This window comes from Pinus tabuliformis, chromosome 4_2, assembly GCF_031772625.1.
Source record: "Pinus tabuliformis cultivar Carrire ecotype Pingquan chromosome 4_2, CPIR1, whole genome shotgun sequence".
Lineage (NCBI taxonomy): Eukaryota > Viridiplantae > Streptophyta > Pinopsida > Pinales > Pinaceae > Pinus > Pinus tabuliformis.
The window spans coordinates 566,547,670-566,557,581 of NC_142304.1; positions in this window are offsets into that span (position 1 = coordinate 566,547,670).

Here is a 9,912-nt window from a genome sequence, read left to right on the forward strand (position 1 = left end):
CACGCTCATTCCCATTAGTCACTGATTGGGAAGGAAAATATAGGAATGATTGATATAAGGCATTTCTGGAGCTGGGCCCTTCTTCTTTTGCTTCTTTCTCATTATTAGAATTATTTAGGGAATAAAAATAGGTCAAGGCCAGTGCTAGTTAAAGAGTGAGTTTTCTATTTTTTCAGTGCCCTCTAGTGTGTGCCCCTCTATGGTGTACCTATGTGAGTCAAGCCACCGTATATCCTTTCTATAAACCATTGGAGGCGATATGCAACGCATCTAGATCCAGATTCCAATCCATATGCAAGGACAGAGGAAGCATCCATAGCGCACCCCATCTAGGGCACTACCACACTCAGATTGACGGAAAAAACTCCTATACCACACTCGGATTGACGGAAAAAACTCCTATATAATTCCATAGGGGAAAAGCGAACGGAGCAAAGAGGGCTCATTCAACCTCTTTCTTGTACACCAAATTGATTATTTTGACTCTATTTGATGAAAGGTAGTAGCATCTTGACCAATTTCAGGGTTCATGACATCCCTTTGAGTTACAGTCCCAGATGAAGAGCGAATAACAGTGTCGATTCCATTGTCGAGTATTCCTACTAATTCCATTTAGAATGGTAGCAGCAATTTCTACGCCCTTCTTGAAGCAAAGCATTCATCTGAGCCATCAGGGGCAAAGGTATCAAAAATAGCTATAGGTGGTCAATAAGCCCTAAGAGCCCAAGAAGTCACTAGAACCCTAGCCACTGCCCAAACATTTATGGGTCTGAATCTAGCTAGAACAAGTTATGAAACTAGCTGCTATGGACTTCAAATATATATTTTTGTTATAGCTAGTGGGACTGCTTATTTGACTGGATAAAGAAGAACCTGGTAAGCTTCTAGCTCTAGGTCTTATATATAATCTGAATATAGGAGATATGCAAGTGGGTCTACTCGAATAGAGACTGGGTCTCGATCTAGGGAACAATAAAGGGAAACATACTTATGTAGCACTTAGTATGATAAATAATAGGCAAACAGGACTATCTGTAGGTCGATCAAGGGAGAAGAGCATTATATAACTGCTAGTCGAGGAAAATTGCTCAACACAGGCTTATTACAATGAAGCATAGAAGCACTACTATTACCCATACTTAACCAATGAAGACAGGGAAACGCCATCGGATCAGCACTAGTCAAGGCATAGTCATCTATTTATTAGCGATGAATAGCCTCATCCCATGTGAGCTCTTGATGAGCCTTAGCCGGAGGGGCTTTCCTTTTCCCTTTCCCCTTAACCTTCACCTTACCTTACCCCTTGACTAGGTTGGACTTCTACATGATGGGTGCGTCCGGGCATGCTTGTTAATGATGGTAAACCGGGGGCGCTACATGTATATATAATAAGCCCTGCTATCGTCTTCCACCTTTGCTATTCCACCTTTGCTATACGATTTATGTAATGTCCTATGGGCTCCTGCGTCATAAACTTGGTAAAGGTGAAATGTTTTGCATAGGGTGCAAGGGTGGTTAGTGTGCAAAGGTGAATTTGGCATCCATATAGATTCCTTTGGAGGTGGGGGAGGGGTGCCCCCAACCAATGGGGTTAGAAAAAGTGGAACCACCATGGGTGGGCGAAGAAGATTTTGTAGCTCAAGGAGTGTGGGAAAACAAGGAGTGGCATGACCATTAATATCACAAAGGAGATGAACCCCAGCATACTCAACAGATAAAAACAATCCCTCCCATCAAGGAGAAGATGGCATCAACTACTTTGTTCCGACTGGTACCACACCTACCTATACATCTTGGTTTGACCAATCGGGCACCCAAAGTATTACTTATAAATGACCAACAACTGGAATATTGGTAGTTAGCACTTGGACTATTGGTACCACCAATATCCAACATATCACATATAAAAGAAACAACATATATCTATGCCCCTACCCCCAATTAAGTGTTCGTCCCGTAGCTCCTCACCCTTTCTATCTCCCAATGGTTGATTCTTTAGGCTCATACCTTAGGCGAGACACTTAACGTAAGATTGAATGTATAATTTCATATATAATGGTTGTAACTTAGGAAAGAAAGAAAAGCTCCGCAGGCCGGTCGTCCCGGACTTGTGCATCAGGTAGGAGGTTTGACCGCGATCGACCGCTGGATCGACTGCTTCAACTTATTAATATACAGACTCTACTGAATCAATCGCATCATCGACTGCTGCTGGACCTGTAACTGGACTGCATAAGGGGAAAAGTCATTTGTTTGCAGGTCTGGGTCAAAAGGGGAGTTGATAGGGGTTCTCACTTAAAGGGGATGTCTGTGCTCCCCGAACATGGCTGCTGAGTTCAAACTGTTAGGATACACGGGTCTGAGACCGTAATCAACCTTGTGGGCACTTTCATTGGATGTCGTCCAAAGTAGGCCCAAAGTAGGCCACCTAAATAATAGCAAGAAAATGAGCCTCTTAAATCCAAGTTTTTCAGTAAGAATGACTTCGTTCCTGCCTCTCTTAAATCCAAGTTTTACCATCCAGCCGTGTCTCTTAAGTTCTGGCTTGAGTTCCTAAATCCGGCAGTTCCACGATCTCTGCTAAAGGGAAAACCTATTGGCTACTCGACCATCCATCCAGCCATGTCATCCAGCAATCGTGAAAGCATGGGGAGCTACGACAAGTCCTCGGCTAATCGACCATCCATCCGGTGCTGATAAGATAAGTAAGTAGCAGCAGTACCCACGCACTAAGCTATTAAGTAAGAAGTGGTATTGGGAAAACAAGTGCTAGGTATTCAGGTGGGTAAGTGGTTCGATAGCAGACACTAAAAGAGAAGTATGGCTCTTTGTTTCTAGCCAGTGGGTTCAAATTGCTGAATCGGTATTGTATTGGCTCCTCGGCGGGAACATGGTACCAAATATAAGAGCTCGTGCTGTACCCCCGATTCATTCCTGGCTTAAGGGAATAGGTAGCACTCAATGTCCTCCTAGGGTGAAGGCAGTAAGGTAAGGGTATAGGGTTGGTTGATCCGGTCCTGACCTAATAAGAGAAGGGTAAATAGCGGTACCCACTAAGCGCTTCATGAAGTTTGTGTTCTAGGGCTAAAGGGTCTAGGTCTGAAGGTGGGTAAATAGAAGGTTAGCAGGCACTATAATGAAAGGGAAGGTAGGGCTCTTCCTAGCCAGTGGGTTGTTCTAATTCATGAATCGTATCCTGACGCTCGGCCGGAACCAATAGGTCATAGTGGTACCAACGAATCTGTCCTTTCAGCAAGTGTGATTCCAGAAATTACGTACATAAAAGCCCGCCCGCCCAGGAGCATTTTCAATAGTCCTTCTCACTACCCAAATTTCCATCTTGATACGCCATCTTTGATTACTGAATTGACTTGGATTGAAAGGTGCGAAGCCGCTTGCTCGACCAAAGAGAGAGCAAGGTTTTCACTCTCAAATTGACCAGTTCCTTAAAGCTCCCTATATGCTCTCTTACTTCTCTTCTATATATAAATGGGAATCTCGAATTGGAATTGGCTCAGATGCTTTCACACGGACGGTCAAATGTCTCCGCCTATGCCCACGTGGGTGGTTGAACCGCTCCGCGCCTGCTGTTGAGCCTGCCGTTATAGAACTAACTATCCCGACCTCGGCCAAACAATCAATCGGGGATGAAGGCTATACATTAGGTTTCTTAGCCATGAAGTTTTCCTAGAAGCAAGAGGGAAGTAGGCTCCTCAACTAATTTGGAATTGTATACCTGGATAACTATAGTTAGTTAGGTAAACTTGTATCTCCTCCAAACGGTCACCTACCTTCTAGGAAAGACAGAATGAAAGTTAGGTAGGACAGCCAAGAAAATCAATCTCTTGCTCACTACCAGCTACTATCGGTTGCTATTTCATTTACACTCCATTACCTTGCACCAACGGTTGCCCAGAAAGCTAAAGCAGGATTGAACTGTTTTCCTTTTACCTAGAAGGGTAGCCACTGGTTGAAATCCTAGGAGGATAAATAGAACTAGTCCTTCCACACAACAGCAACTTGAATTCGAATTCCGATCAGTATCAACTTGAGCTAGTCCTCCCAGTCGCGGGTGCTCCATCCCCCACCCCCAGGTGAATTCTTCCATCCAAGGATAGTCGTTAGCCAACAGCACTAACTTGACCAGCCAGCCTTTCTCTCCTAGCTAGGGAGTTCTAGTTGAACTACCCACCCACTCTCCCATCCACAACTAATTTCTTTCTTTCCAAGAGATCGACTCAACTTTGTATCTGCCCCCCCCCCTTTGCGGCTCTCTCTCTTTTTTTCTTTCATTTCCCTTAGGGCCCCCTCTCTCTCGCTTCTTTCTTCTCCTTACCTTCGATGATGGTGGTGAGCGGCTTACCTCATTTCTGTCATCAGTCTTGTTGTTGTTATCATTCTTTTTCTTGTCATTGTTCCTATCCTCATTCCCATCATTTGGGTCTTCACTTGAGTCTGGGTCTTCATTGGCTCCTACTTTCTTTTTCTTGTTTGTGTTTATGGTCTTGGGTGAGCTTGGCTCAGATTCTAGGTAGTGTTCCCTTTCTTAAGATAGGGTTTGATCATCGTAGGGAGGGAAACCTCTAGTTTGGCAAGGCAGAGAGCTGCTTATCGGGTGGTTAGCAAGTTCGGTGGTGTGTAGGGCTTTAGCTTAGCGGGTGAAGTAGGGCAGTTTGTAGAAGCTTAGTGGGTGAAGTACAAACCTCTTGATAAATTCCATTTGAGCACACTGTATCCACACTTTCCAACCTTCTAAGTGGTGGTCCCCTCACCTCAGGCTCAAAAGCATATTTCTAAGGCTAGATTTCCATGCATGCTATAGCACTGACCCATTTCATGTGGGTTATCCCTGACCCATCGATCCCGCAAGCCAGCTAACCCAACTCTCTATAGGAGTAGATCCCTCTGGTTCATTCTAGGCCATTGACCCGAGGTAGGTACCTATTGTAAAGCTTTCAAGGCTTAATGCGTAACTCTATCCAAGCTTGTTGATACTCTCTAAATAAGTGTATGTTTGGTATGGAGGGCTTCCTCTAAGTAGCAGCCTAAGCCTTTCATACTCACTTATAACCTTAACTTCGCAGAGCTCAGTCTTTGAGGGCCAAGGAAATGATAGGCCTTTCATTCATATCTTCCCGAACTCTAACTCAGGGTTGACCTAAAAGGAAAGAAAACGTAATAATCTCATATATAATGAATGATTGAATGACCTTAGCAATTGAATGACGCATTATTATATATATAACGACGTCCGCGTCGATACATTTTTCCCCTTCTTCTTTCCTGCCTGAAAATCCCATATAAGATAACCATGAAATATTGTTTTGATGTCACTCAAAATTCTATCAATTTAGGTACGTTAAGTGACTCGACTAAAAGGAGAGGGTTTGAATGCTCGACCAAGACAGCCTTGAGACAAAATAGTCAAAAAAGAGGTTGGTGAATAGCCCTATTTATATAGGGGAGAGAGACATAGTGAATTAGTCAAAGTGTAGTGATCCAGTGTGCAAGCGAGCTCCCAATCTAAGGAGAGGAAAGATAGAAATATGATGTTCCCACTCTAGTATTCTGTGTGTAATCATCCTTCTCTATGAAGGGGAATTCATTGCATATATAATGTATTCTAATTCCCTACATTGTATTAGGTGGGAAATGATTTATAGATAGTTCTTTTTTTTTTTTTCGCTAGACCTCCTCTTCAGGAAGCACTAGGTCGGCCGTCCAAATAGTATATCAATCTCCTCATGAACTCGTACAATTGATGCCACAGAGATGGTCAACTCCATCATCAAAGAAATAGGTAAATGAGCAATGATTTGATACCAAATATCTGGAGGTGCAAAAAAAGCTGTTGTGGGAAGTGGGGAAACCATGAAAAAATGACAATTCTTTGTGGAAGTTCTCACAGAAATACCCTTATCTAGCAAACGGATCACAATTACAGGTACTTGGGAGCATATTGATGAAATGAATGAAATACAAACAGTTGATATAATATGGTCAAAAATCCTAGGTTGTAACTTGATCGTGATAAAATGAGTTGATGTTATACCCACAAAGCATGGGAAGTGTCGAACATTGGGAACTACCCAGGAAAGAGTGAGAAACAAGAACAGGAAGAAGCAAAAACCACTTGGGTAAAAAAATTAATTATATCTCGCCCTTCATTCTCCGTAGAAACTGGGGATCGAAGAGCACCAAATTTGATAACTTATGGAGGGAAAGACGGGGTAGGAGCATACTACTAGAGACGTAGTAACACATGTTGAAGAGGCCTCCATTAATCATGTACAAACGGAATATCGGTCCAAAGGTAGGGTTGGATAGGGTTTCACTGATGGAAATATTGACTCTTTCAGGAACCAATGACATGTAAACCATGTCAAACTAATACCAATCGCTATCTGAATGGAACGAATTCTAGCTTCTCCAAGAGGAGTTTCTAATGCAAAATTCATATGATACGGATGAAAGATTCATACAATATTCACTCATCCATCTAGCGCAATGGGCTCCAACATCTTCAAGGGAAAGGGATACCAAGAAAGGGATAACGGGAAAGGAAGCAACACTTTGGCAAGTGGGTGATTCAGAATTTGTGTAGGGATAGTTTCAGGATATTGAGTGACAAAATTTGCCTTCCCTACTTATATTTATTCCCCTCAAGGCTCTACGAAGTCCTGGTCTTACCTTCCTACTTGAGTGAGCTAGCTCTGCAAGGTCCTGGCCCTTGATTTCTTCCCCTTGGTCGAGGGGAAGGAATCAATATAGGGATAAACTTACCTACGGGAAAGGGATCTTCACTATGTGTCCTAGCTGGGCATAGCCCTTTGCAGAGCTTGCCTCTTCTAGCACAGGACCTTTTCTTTTGTTCCCCAACACCCTGCTCCCGACAAACCAAGCCTTGCCTTCAAATATCTCTGCCTTGCACTTGAAAAGGCAGGGTGAAAATGAGAGGGAAGGACCTTATACCTTCCCTACCAGGCTAGGACAGTGAAGACCCTAACCCTAAAGGTGCTCGAAACTGGAGATGTCGATAGGAGAATGTCAAAGCATAGGGAATTTACAATATCTAGCTATTGAATATGATGCACGCAGATGAACCAGGGATTTGACCTGAGTTATGCCTGAAAGAATCTATCTGTTGTGAATAGATAGAAAGAACATCCATCTTGCTAGTTTGAAAAGAAACCCCCCTAAAAGGAAGGGTCGAGACTTCTCTATAGCGTGAAGACCTTCTCTATTCAGGACAAGATCCCTCATCAGGTAAGGTGTGCCATTCTCTCAGCCAGCAATGATCTTCAATAAATGGGATAAGTACTTAGGTCGACTGACCACTTTAGAAAGGCAAGGCTCGGAATGGCCATAGTTTATACACCACACAATAGGATAGGGGGAGGGCATTACACCACAAAATAGGATAGGAAAAATATTCAGGGGGAAGAAAAAAAGAGAGGATGCGCAAGCAAGCTCGACCATCGCTCCCTACCCAGTAAGCATCAACGAAGCATGGCTCGACTGTAAGCACACCACCCAATAAGCATCAAGGAAGGCAAGGCTCAACCACCAAGAGAGGGATGGGTGAAAATATTATATAAGTAATTAAGCTATTTCAGAATTGATCAAATACGACTAGTACTTGAACTACTGAAAGGGGGCCTACCCACCAACCCAAGATATGGAAAATTCTCCTCCTATCGTTAGGTAAGCAATCAGTTTCCTTCCTTTCCCTTATGATCAAGTGGCCTTACGACACCTTGGATTCTGATCAAGTTGACTATAGAACTCCCAAGCGAGCCATAAGCAGTTGGCCTGAGAAGAAGAGATGCCTAACTGCACCCACTAGCCACTTAATCCAGCCACCCCATTCTAGCTATTCTTGCAAGAGTCGTGCACCCCTCATCATCTTATCTCTTCCTTTCTCCTTGCACTCGGAAGCGTAAGACCTCTGGACCTTCCCTGAATCCAAATTCTCAGGATCATTGGCAGGTCACCTCTTTCCTTTTGGATTGGCAAGTTTCATCCTCCCTCATTCATCTCTCAGGAATCGGGCTTCCTCCTTTATAAGCATTACTCTTCTTCTCCATACCTTGACTTTATGTCGGGTTAGGATTCATCATTATCTATGCTACAGGATCTTCGATACTAGGATTTGATGGGGGCCTTTTCCCCCTTCCTCAAAGGAGTCAGAGCCTTATTTCCCCTCCTCAGATGTTGAGCCTAATGCTACTAAGCCTAATGCTATTGAGCCTCTGCCTATTGGTGTTGACCCCTCCCTATAGCATCAGATAAGGAGAGAGGAGATAAGAGAGCCATTTAGAGCCTATCATCCTGGGTAAGCATACCTTATTGGTTTGGGTTGATGCCCCACTTATTATGGATTTTTATATTGCTTGGGAGATAGGGGATAAGAGAGGAGAGTAGTTGATCTCCATTTTTTCCTTTAGGGGCACTGAGCCTTAGTGAAAGAAGAGGGGGCCTTATCCCATCTGACGATCCAAGAAATCCATCCAGCCCATCCATCCATACATCCATCCATATAAAAACGTATATAAAGATCAAACATTCAAGAACTCGAATCTATAAATCCCACCGAAAGGTTCGTTCAAAAGAATCTAAGTAGCCATAAGCATGGGTTGAGGCCCGGAAAATAATTGAAAGCCCCGACTGAGGAAAGGAGAAAGGAAGTGTTGGATGATAGCTTTCTATATTAGAAAATGAGGGCTTGGCGGAGAATAAGGTAGTTCATGGGAGCAGAAAAAGTGCCTTATGGTGAGATACCCTAGGACTAAGAGTTCTCTATATTGTATGACGAGGTACATGACAATGATGAGGATGAAATCCCAAATACATGGGAAACTCAAATGGATGAAGGAGAGATGACAACCCCAAGTACAAGACCTTAATTCCTTGCCCGAGAAAGATGACAAACCTTTGGGAAGGGTCTTCCCATGCCTTAATCCAAGGGCTTCAATGGTACATGGGGTTGGGGAAATATGAATGGGGGTAGATTGAACCCCTAGTTGTAGAAAGGAGGCCTAAGGGCCTAAAGTTGGGAGTAGATCTTTATTCTTTAAGTCAAAAAAAGAAATACTTGAAGTCCACCTTCACCCCATGATAGATAAAGAGGTAGACTTCCAGAACTTGATGAAATATTTTAGTAAGGGGATCCCTATCACACCTATGTCTCCCAAAGAGCAACAATAACAAGATACCTAAGAAGGCCACATTTAGAATTGCGACACTCTAGATGGACCCATGCAACACCTTGGGGCCATCAAGAATGCAACACCGGGTAGACATGGCCTCTGTCTGTTGGACTTGTTGTCCTTGTTGGACTTGGTGAGGCTAGAGGTTTAGGCTTCTATTTTTGTCTGAAGTTGAAAGGCTTCTGGTAAAAGTGAGTTTATAGGCTAAGGTAGAAGTTGAAAGGCTCATGGCAAAAGGTTCTTGGTGAAAGCCTTCTAGCTAAAGGTAACAGGCTTATTCTGTTAGCTCTGTTTAGGCTTCTAGCCCTTGGTTATAGGCTTCAGTTTCCTGGCTTCTCGCTCTCAATCATAAGGAACTAGACCAAGATCAACCACCTATGCTACTATTGGATTTACTCGTGCTGGTAGTGTTGGTGCTGGTACTGCTTAGGAAGGAAGAATATTTCCTCTATCCATATGGCAAGCTAGATGGTTGAAAGGTTACCATCCAATAGGGTTGAACTAGCTAGGGTAGGCTCCATGACCAACTATAGATAGTTTAGACCATCCTAAAGCCCCAGGCAATATCTATTTGTTGGGTGGGCTCCTACGGTTATCCTACTAGTCAAACCAGAAGGAAAGCAGGACCGAGGATGAGTGTATTAGCTGGAATCCTTAGCTGGACCATCGTTGCCAGAAGGTGTTAACTCAACCAGAAGGAAGG